A 9842-nucleotide genomic window follows, 5' to 3' on the forward strand; every position below is an offset into this window, starting at 1 on the left:
TTGCATTCTAGCTCTGGAAGTTAATTTCCTGCGGGAAGAAGTATATGATAAGGATAATGTAGGAGTTTACTAGATCATTGGGGAAATTAAAATATTCATAAATCATTAAATGTATCCTTTCCAAGTGTATAATTCAGTGGTTTTCAGCCTATTCACAAAGTTTGAGTAACCATCACTACTATACTAATTTCCTCTTCCCCAAAAGAAATCCCATAACTCATCAGCAGTCATTTCTCATTCGCTTTTCCTTCAGTTCCAGCCAACCACTCATCTACTTTTTGTTTCGATGGATTTGCTAATTCTGGACATTTAATAAAAATGTTGTTGTTAAGTGCCGTCGAGTCAGTTCCAACCCATAGTGACCCTGTAGAAGGTTTCCAAGGAGCAACTGGTGAGCTTGAACCACCAACCTTGCAGTTCAAATTGACTTTGCAGTCTAGCACATTAACCCACAGTGCCATTAGAATCATATAATATGTAACCTTCGATATGACTTCTTTTAATTAGCATAAATTTAAAAAAGTTTTTATTGTGAATTGAGTGAAAATGTATAGGGCAGATTTTTACATTCAACAGATCGTATTTTGTTTTACTGCAATGATTACAATTCCGTACCATCAGTTAGCAGTATTTACCTCTATCCCTACCCTTATTTATTTATTTATTTTTATGTACACACACAAAAAGAAAACATACATTCATTTAAATGTTCAAAGGGCACATTTTGCAAGACAGTCTCTTGCCCACAGGCACACTGCTTTTCTCAGTTCACAGGCCCAGAGCCCACAACTGCTCTTTCTCTTTATGCCATTGCCTTTGCCACTGTCTCTGCTGTCGCCGTTTTTCTGGTTAGGATCCCATGGTCTACTCATACTTTTCCCTCTTGATGGTTCTAGGGTCCTCTGTTCCTAAATGAAAGGTTAACTACCCCCCTGTTTTAGTTACACATCTTCTACATTTACAGTTGTGACAATCGCAATTAGTCCTGATAACAATTACTCACAATTGAATCACAAACTCCTATCCCCATCTTCCCCCAACCCCTTTCACCAGACCCATCTGGAAAAGAGGAAAACTATTCAGTTGGGATTCTACCTTACCATTCTAATCTGAAACTAAGCATAGTGATGAAAACTTGTAAGCCAGCCACTTTGTGCCTTTATAGCACCCCTCCCCCCCCCGCCCTTTTGATAGCCAATGTCTAAGTTGTCCATCCCTGTCAACCCAATGCACTGTGGAGGCAAAGCATGATCCTTGATATGAAGAATTCTTCTCTTTCGGTTGGAATTTGGAGCAACGACATCCATAAACAAAGGTCCAGTTCATTAAATTGTAGCAATTTATACTTCACTTAAGCATAATGTTTTCAAGGGCTGTCCATGTTTTAGCACGTATCAGCACTCCATGCCTTTTTATGGTGGAAGAATAGTCCAGTGTATGGACATGCGAAATGGATTTTTGTTTATCCATTGCTGAACTCTGATAGACATTTGGATGATTTCTACCTTTTGGCTTTAGGAATAATGTTTCTATAAACATTTGGGTAGAAGTTTTAGTGTGAAAGGAGCCATGGTGGTGCTGTAGGATAAGCATTGGGCTGCTGTCCCCAAGGTTAGCAGTTCAAATCTACCAGTCACTCTGCAGGAGAAAAAAGAGACTGTCTGCTCCTGAATTCCATAAGGACAGAATTGATTTGATGGCAGTGGGTTTGGGGTTTGAATCTTTATGGAACTGACTTGGTGAGAGTGGGTCTATTTGTTACAAAATTCTTTATGGGAAGGAGCTCTGTTGGCTGGCATGTGGTTTAGGTGTTGGCCAGGTAATTACAAAGTTGGTGCTTAAAACCCACCAGCCATTCTGATCCCGCAAAGATTTATAGGTTTGGAAACCCTATGCAGAGTCATTGTTAGTTGGAATAGACTCACTGGCAGTGGGTGTTGGTTTTGGTTTTGAATCTTTATGGCAGCAGATTACCAAGTTTTTCCCCATGGAATCAATGTATGGGTTTGACCCATCAACCTGTGATTAGCAGCCAAGCCCTTATCACTCATCATTTTGCACCACCAGGGTTCCCTATGGTAGACGTAGTTGTTGTTGGTGGTAAGCGCCGTCAAGTCAGATGTAATGAGCATATAATTTTAATTCCCACCTAGCCTCTCAATCATGTGACCTTGGGTCAATTCTTTAACATCTGTAACTCTCATTGCAAAGTGGAAATAACAAATAATACCTAACTCTTAAAGTTATAGTACCCATGTGAACTATCACATAATTAATTCACAATAAAGCATTAAAAAATAAAGTTATAGTAAAGTTAAGGACAGGATACACTCAAAGAACTACTCAAGAAACGTGGCAGCTATTATTGTTATAATATGAACAACTGAATGAATGACTTCCTAGTGGCAGGGCTAGAGAGATGGGCAGCATTTCTGAAAGTAGTTTGGATGGGATGGGGAGGTTTGCTTCATCTACCAGGGTAGCAATTCCAGCTCCTGGTCCCATCTGATCACTGGCCCCAGGATCAGCTCTGTTGTTGTTGTTAGTTGCTGAGGAGTCTATTCCAACACTCCATGTATTACAGAGTAGAACTGTTCTATATAGGGTTTTCTTAGCTGTAATCTTGAGAGAAGCAAATTACCAGATGGCCAGTACCACCAGGCAGGTTTGGACTGCAAACCTTTCAGTTAAGAGTTCAGTGCAAGTCCCATTTGTACCACCTAAAAACCAACTGATGCAACACTGGAAGCACTTGACCAGATCTGGAAGACAGCTATCTGGTCAACTGACTGGAAGAGATCCATATTTGTGCTCATTCCAAAGAAAGGTGACTCAACAATATGCAGAAATTGTCAAATAATACTATCAATATCACACACAAGAAAAATTTTGATGACGATAATTCAAAAATGGTTACAGCTGTGCATCAACAGGGAGCTGCCAGAAATTCATGCTAAATTCAGAAGAAAAAGTGGGATGAGGGATATCATTGCTGATGTCAGTTGGATCTTGGCTAAAAGCAGTGAGTACCAGAATGATGTTTATTTGTGCTTTATTGACTATGCAAAGGCTTTCAATTATGTGGACCATGACAAGCTATTGTGGATAACGTTGCAAAGAATGGGTATTCCAGAACACTTAATCGTGCTCATGAGGTACTTGTACCAAGAGGTCATTCAAATAGAACATGGGGAAACTGAATGGGTCAAAATCAGGAAAAGTATGTGTCAGGATTATATCCTTTCACCATACTTACTAAATCTCTATGTTGAGGAAATAATCAAAGAAACTGGATTATATGAAGAACATGACATCAAGATTGGAAGAAGTTTCATTAACAATCTTGCTTGCTGGAAGTGAAGATCAAAGACTACAGCCTTCAGTAGAAAACGCACCTCGATGTAAAGAAAGCAAAAATCCTCACAACTGGACCAATAAATGACAGCAAGATAAAAGACTGAAGTTGTCAAAGACTTCATTTTGGTTGGTTCCACAGTCAATGCTCAAGAAAACAGCAGTCAAGAAATCAAAAGACATATTGCATTAGGCAAACCTGTTGCAAAATACCTCTTTAAAGTGTTAAAGAGCAAAGATATCAGTTTGAGGACCTGACTCAAGCCATGGTATTTTCAGTCCCTCATATGCATGTGAAAGTTGAACAATGAATAAGAAAAATCATAGAACCAATGCATATGAATGGTGTTGGTGAAGAATATTGACTGTACCATGGACTGCCAGAAGAACAAACAAATCTGTTATAGAAGAAGTACAACCAGAATGTTCCTGACAAGTGCAGATGGTGAGACTTTGTACTCTGGACACATAGTCAGGAAGGACCAGTCCCTGGAGAAGGACATCATGCTTGAAAAAGTGAAAGGTCAGCGAAAAAGAGGAAGACCCCTCAACAAGATGGACTGGCAATGAAACATTGCCCGGTCCTGCACCAATCTCATAATTGTTGTTACATTTGAGCCTCTTGCTGCTGCCACTGTTCCAATCCATCTGGTTGGGGGTCTTGCTCTTTTTCTCCAACACTCCACTTTACTAAACATGATATCCTTCTCCAGGGACTGGTCCTTCCTGATAATATGTCAGAAGCATGAGAGGGCAGTCTGGCAATCCTGGTTTCTAAGGAGCATTCTGGCTGTACTTCTTCCAATACAAATTGGTTTGTTCTTTTGGCAGTCCATGGTACTTTTAATATTCTCCTCCAACACCATAACACAAATGTATCAATTCCTCTATGGTATTCCTTATTCATTGTCCAATTTTAATGAGGTTATTGAAAATACCATGGCTTGGGCCAGGCACGCTGTAGTCCTCAAACTGATACCTTTGCTCTTCCACACTTTAAAGAGGTCTTGTGCAGCAGATTTGCCTAATGCAATACATCCTTGATTTCTTGACTGCTGCTTCCATGAGTGTTGATGGTAGATCTGAGTGAAATTATATCTTTGACAACTTCAATCTTTTCTCCATTTATGTGGATGTTGTTTATTGGTCTAGTGGTGAGGAATTTTGTTTTCTTTACATTGAGGTGCATCGCATTCCAAAGGCTGTGGTCTTTGAGCTTCATCAATAAGTATATTAAGTCCTCTTCGATTTCAGCAAGCAGGGTTTTTTCATCTACATATCACAGGTTGTTAATGAGTCTTCCTTTTGCCACCTTCTTCCTCATACAATCCAGTGTCTCGGTCAGTGTGGCGCTGTAGGTTAACGAGCTGAATGCAAGGTGAGTTTGAACCTCAAGGTTGGCGGTTCAAGCCCACTAGCCATTCTTCGGAAACCCTATAGAGGGTCGCTATGGGTCGGCACGTAACAACAACAACAACAGAGATATCTATCACTTTCACCATACTTATTCCATCTGTATTGTCGAACTCCCAAGCCGCCTTTCCGATTTACTGAGCGAAGCTTCCGGAGCGCAGTATTACAGTACCTGCAATAGAATCAATTTTCAGGACGGGAAGTGGGGGATGAGCGTGGTCGCACCTGCAGCACCGCCTCCGGTCTGCTGAGGGCGCCCGAGGGAACGGGGCGGTCACGGCGGCTGCGCGGATCCCACCCCAAGCTGCCGGCAGTTCAGCCCCACCCGGCTCAGCTGACGGCTCAGAGGACTGAAGAGGCGGCACGCGGGGTGAGCCAAGCATTGCTAGGCGGTGCCTGCGAGTGGAGGTGAGGGGACCCAGGACAAGGGTGGCGGGCGGAGCTTTTGGGCCTGGCACAGCGGAGCAACCGGAAGGTACGGTAGGGAGCGTGCTCCGGGTGCGCGAGGCTGGGCTTCGCAGCCGGGCCGAGTAGGTGCAGTGGGCCTCAGTCCCTTAAGCCAGGAACGAAGTGCCCCAGTCTGGGCCGCCTGAGACCCGTCAGGGTGCTCGGCGGAAGAACGGGAAGACCCAGGTCCTGCTTCCGGACGCCCCAGGCACCTCCCCGATGGCTGAGGCAGATTGCAATGTTGGGCCTTGCGGGAGTGGCGAGTTGAGTCACACAAACAACGACTCAGCACGCAGCAAATCCCGGAGTCCACACGCAGTGACTTGGAAAAATCGGTAGTATTTTCCCAGGCTGGCGGTGGACCCGGCAGGAGTGGGACGTTCCTCTCTGGTTTAGCGGTTTCTAGTTTGCAAAAATGATTATCAAATTTGCGTGATCCTTGACTGCTGGAGCCTGGATTGAGTCTCATTTCTGATTTGTAGAGAAGCAGAGTGGTTTGAATTTAGATATAGTTATATATTAGCGGTGTGACCTTGGGCCAGAAAGAGCTGTAAACCCTCACCTGTATTCTGGAGATAGCAGTAGGGCTTGTTTCATGTGGTTGTGGGAGGCTAATGCATTTAAAGGCTTGACACAGGTAAATGCTATGTGTTAACAGTTCTTACTGTAATTGTGACCACCGACCTTCCCTCCTTGCTTCTAGTGGAATGTAGCAGAGCCGTGAATGAATTCTGTGCTTCTGGTCTCCCATTCCATTGCATAGCATTTATCTCCAATTCAGTTGTTTTTCCTGTTGTCTATGAGTCGGAACCGAAACAACAGCACTTAGCAACAACAACAACAAATGTGATACTGTAGCATAAGCACTTGCCCTCAAGGTTGGTTTGAACCACAAGGTCGCCAGTTCAAACACCCCGGCAGCCCCTATGAGTCAGAACTAACTACAGCACTTAACAACAGCAATGCTGGATGTTGAGAACAGTTCACAGATGCAAAAGATTTGGTCCTTGGTTTTAAAGAACAGAGGAAATAAACTACTGTAATGTAAGGTGGGTGTGAAAATATCGTAAGAAAGTTACAGTAAGAAATTTTGGTTGGATTTTAAGAAAGACTTGGTGTCCAGTTGGAAAATGCTTCATAGACAGGGGCTCTGGAGGTGGGCCTTGAAGGATGGATCCAATCAGAAGGAAATGGAAGTCATTGTCCTGAAGGATGGGACTGGGACCTAGTGAGGTAGGTCGTAGGTCTTGAGGAACTGAAGGGAAACATTGCTTGGCACAGACGTTCTTAACCCTGGCTGCATTCTGGAATCATTTTGAGACCTTGGACAGCCCTTGATGCCTAAGGCCAACAGCAGAGATTCTGTATAATTGGTCTGGGGTGTGGCCTAAGTTTGAGGAGTTTTTGTTCTGTTTTTTAAAATACTCTTGTATTTTTGGTGAAAGTATACCCAGCAAAACAGGTTCCTGCAACAATTTCTACACATAATGTTGAGTGACATTGTTGACATTCCTGACATTGTATCATCATTCTTATTATTTCCGTTCTAGTTGCTCCATTCCCATCAACTTCCTCTCCCAGCTCCCTAACCTTCTCATCTATACTTTAGAATCTCATGTGTTAAGTCCCATCGAGTAGATTCAACTCTTAGTGACCCATGTGTAGGGTTTCCAAGGAGCAGCTGGTGACTTGCATATAGATAATTTTTAAATATCATAAAATAAGGTTGACATTCTTTACTGTTTGAGCTAATGGGCTGTTTAATTAAAAGGTGACTCCAGGGAGCAGTTTCCGTTTAGGTTTAAAGGGTATCGCAGGATAATAGTCTCAGGGATCCCTCTAGTCTCAGTGGGTCCAATAAGTGTGGGTTCTTTTGAACATTTGAAATTCTGTTCCCTATTTTCTCCCTTTCTGTCAGGATCCTTCTGTTGTCACCCTGATCTGTGTGTAGGTGAGAGTGGTAGCCACACAGTTCCCTTAGTCTCATGACCAACTCTGATTCCTGGAGATTATATTTCCTGTTCTGGGCTTCCTTCTCTTGACTCCTGGGTTCCCTTGCACTTTTGCTCAAGAATAATAGAGAACAATCATTATATCTTAGTTGGTCATGTGTAAGCATCTAAGACCCCAGATACTACTCACCGAACTAGGATATAGAACAAAAATTTTATGAACTATATATATTGTGCTAAATGACTGGATTGTCAATATTGGGATTTTTAAAAGAAGCGCCTCAGGAGATTGCAAATACAGATGCAATTGGATAATATGAGAAACAAATGGAGAACACTGACATAAACAAAAAGCTTTATAAATTCATCTCATACTTCCATTTATAAATGTTTTAATAAGAAGAAACAAAAAGCTTAATCGCATTGTTGTCATGTACTGTAATTGTCAAAGGTTAAATAAAATAACATGAGAGGCCTAATACAGAGCCCACACAGGATGGAGTGATACATTGGCCACAGCCATAGACTCAAGCATAGCAATTGTGAGGATGGTCCAAGACTTGGGCAGTGTTTCCTTCGGTTGTGCATAGGGTCACTATGAGTTGGAAATGACTTGATGTGCTTAACAACAACAATATGGTACAAGCAATATGGTGCATAGTAGGTGTTCAGTAAATATAAGTTGATTGTGAATTCATTCTTAGCTTATTTGGGAGATACATCTGAGAATCTAGTTTCAAAATTATAATCTTTGCATATAATTTCAGGGTGTTCATCTGGAGTCCTGGTGTGGCGCTGTGGGTTAATGCACTGGGCTACAGAGTCAGTTTGAACTGTAAGTTCTACAGTTCAAGCTCACCAGCCACTCACTATATAGGGTCACTATGAGTTGGAGCCGACTCAACAACAGCATAGAACTCTCTAGAACCTGTCTGTGGACCACCTCACCTTCCCTTCCTAGCCATAATCTGTAGTTAAGCCTGATTCTAAACATTTGGAATAAAATTTAAAAGTGTGTGTGTGTTTTGTTTTTCTTTTGCTATCATGCATAGATTCACCTAACCTTGAATGTCACTGGCAGGAGCTCTGGTAGCGTAGTGGTTACGAATCGGGCTGCAAACCTTAAGGTCAGCGGTTCGAAACTACCAGCTGCTCCGCGGGAGAAAGATGAGGCTTTCTACTCCCGTAAAGATTTACACCCTCGGAAACCCTATACAGGGTCGCTATGGGTCGGAACCGACTCGATGGCACTTAACAACAACAACAACAACCACCACCACCAGGGAGTTGTTTCTAATTCATGTGGACCCCATATGTGCCAGTGTGTCAGGACTGTACTCCAATAGCTCATTTTTCTGGAACTAGATCACCAGGCCTTTCTTCAGAGGTACTTCAGGGTGTACTCCACATTTACCATTTTGATTGTAATTCAGTAGTCATTTGTGAAACTCACTTGGCACTCCCTTTCTATCTCTGCCTAGAATATAGTCAGCACTAAATAAATAATTGCTGCTGTCATTAAACCAAAAAATCAGGTGTCCTTAAATTGTTTCCAATTCCTGGTGATCCCATATGTGTCAGAGTAGAATGGTGCTTCATAGGGTTTCAGTGACTGATTTGGGAGAAAGTAGACTGCCAGGCCTTTCTTCTGAGGTACCATGGGTGAACTTGTACTGTGAACCTTTCAGTTAGTAGTCAAGTTTGATAACCATTTGTATCAGGAATGCAAATGCATGAGCAAAAGAGAGTAAAAACTAGAGGGGGATGGGAAGTAAAGGAATCGAAGATGCAGAAGGAAAAATGAGAGGAAAGAGCAACCAAGAAGATGTTTGTCATGGGGCATGGTGTCCTGTCTTCTCATGACTTTGATGTTTCTCCTCAACTCCTCCCATGGCTGAGGGCAGTGATAAGAAGGCCTCAGTCATTGATGGGGTGGGGTGCACAAATACCCATTTAACCTTACGGCAATGCTCAGTTTTGGGGGAGTAATATACAGCCATGGATTAGAATTGAGTATGTGTTAGGATATATTTCAGCTGAATGGTGATATTTGGAATTCAGAACTTCAATTTGGAGAGAGTCCTAATACCTCTGTTGTGTTTCTTTTTTGCAGATGGCAAGATCTCCATAGTACATCTTAGTATGAATCCCACTTCTTGGCCTCTAATCCAGCTTTAGCAGTCTCATCTCCACTGGCTGCAAAAGAAATAAGATTGCACGAATTCCAGAGTCTCTGAATTGAAATATAGACTGCTGTGTTAATATCCTTTTGTTCTTGTTATTAACAGGTGCTAACTGACCTCAAGTAGAATGTGCCATTGTGGCTTAGATAGGGGTGCAGCTCATCGGCTTGAGAGTTTTTTTTAAATGGGATAACTTGAAATGAATTTGTTTAAATTTTGTAGTGATACCTCTGATCATGTAAAAAGCCGTGTCCTAGTCCAGTTTTTGTAAAATTCAAGTTCTAAATTTTACTTGAGGGGAGTATACTTGCAAATGCAATTATAGCACAATATTTTAATTGACAATGTTGTTGTTGTTAAGTGCCTTCGAGTCGGTTCCGACCCATAGCGACCCTGTACAGGGTTTCCGAGGGTGTAAATCCTTACGGAAGTAGAAAGCCTCATCTTTCTCCCGCGGAGCGGCTGGTAGTTTCGAACTGCTGACCTTAAGGTT

This window comes from Chrysochloris asiatica, unplaced genomic scaffold (assembly GCF_000296735.1).
Source record: "Chrysochloris asiatica unplaced genomic scaffold, ChrAsi1.0 scaffold00087, whole genome shotgun sequence".
Classification (NCBI taxonomy): domain Eukaryota; kingdom Metazoa; phylum Chordata; class Mammalia; order Afrosoricida; family Chrysochloridae; genus Chrysochloris; species Chrysochloris asiatica.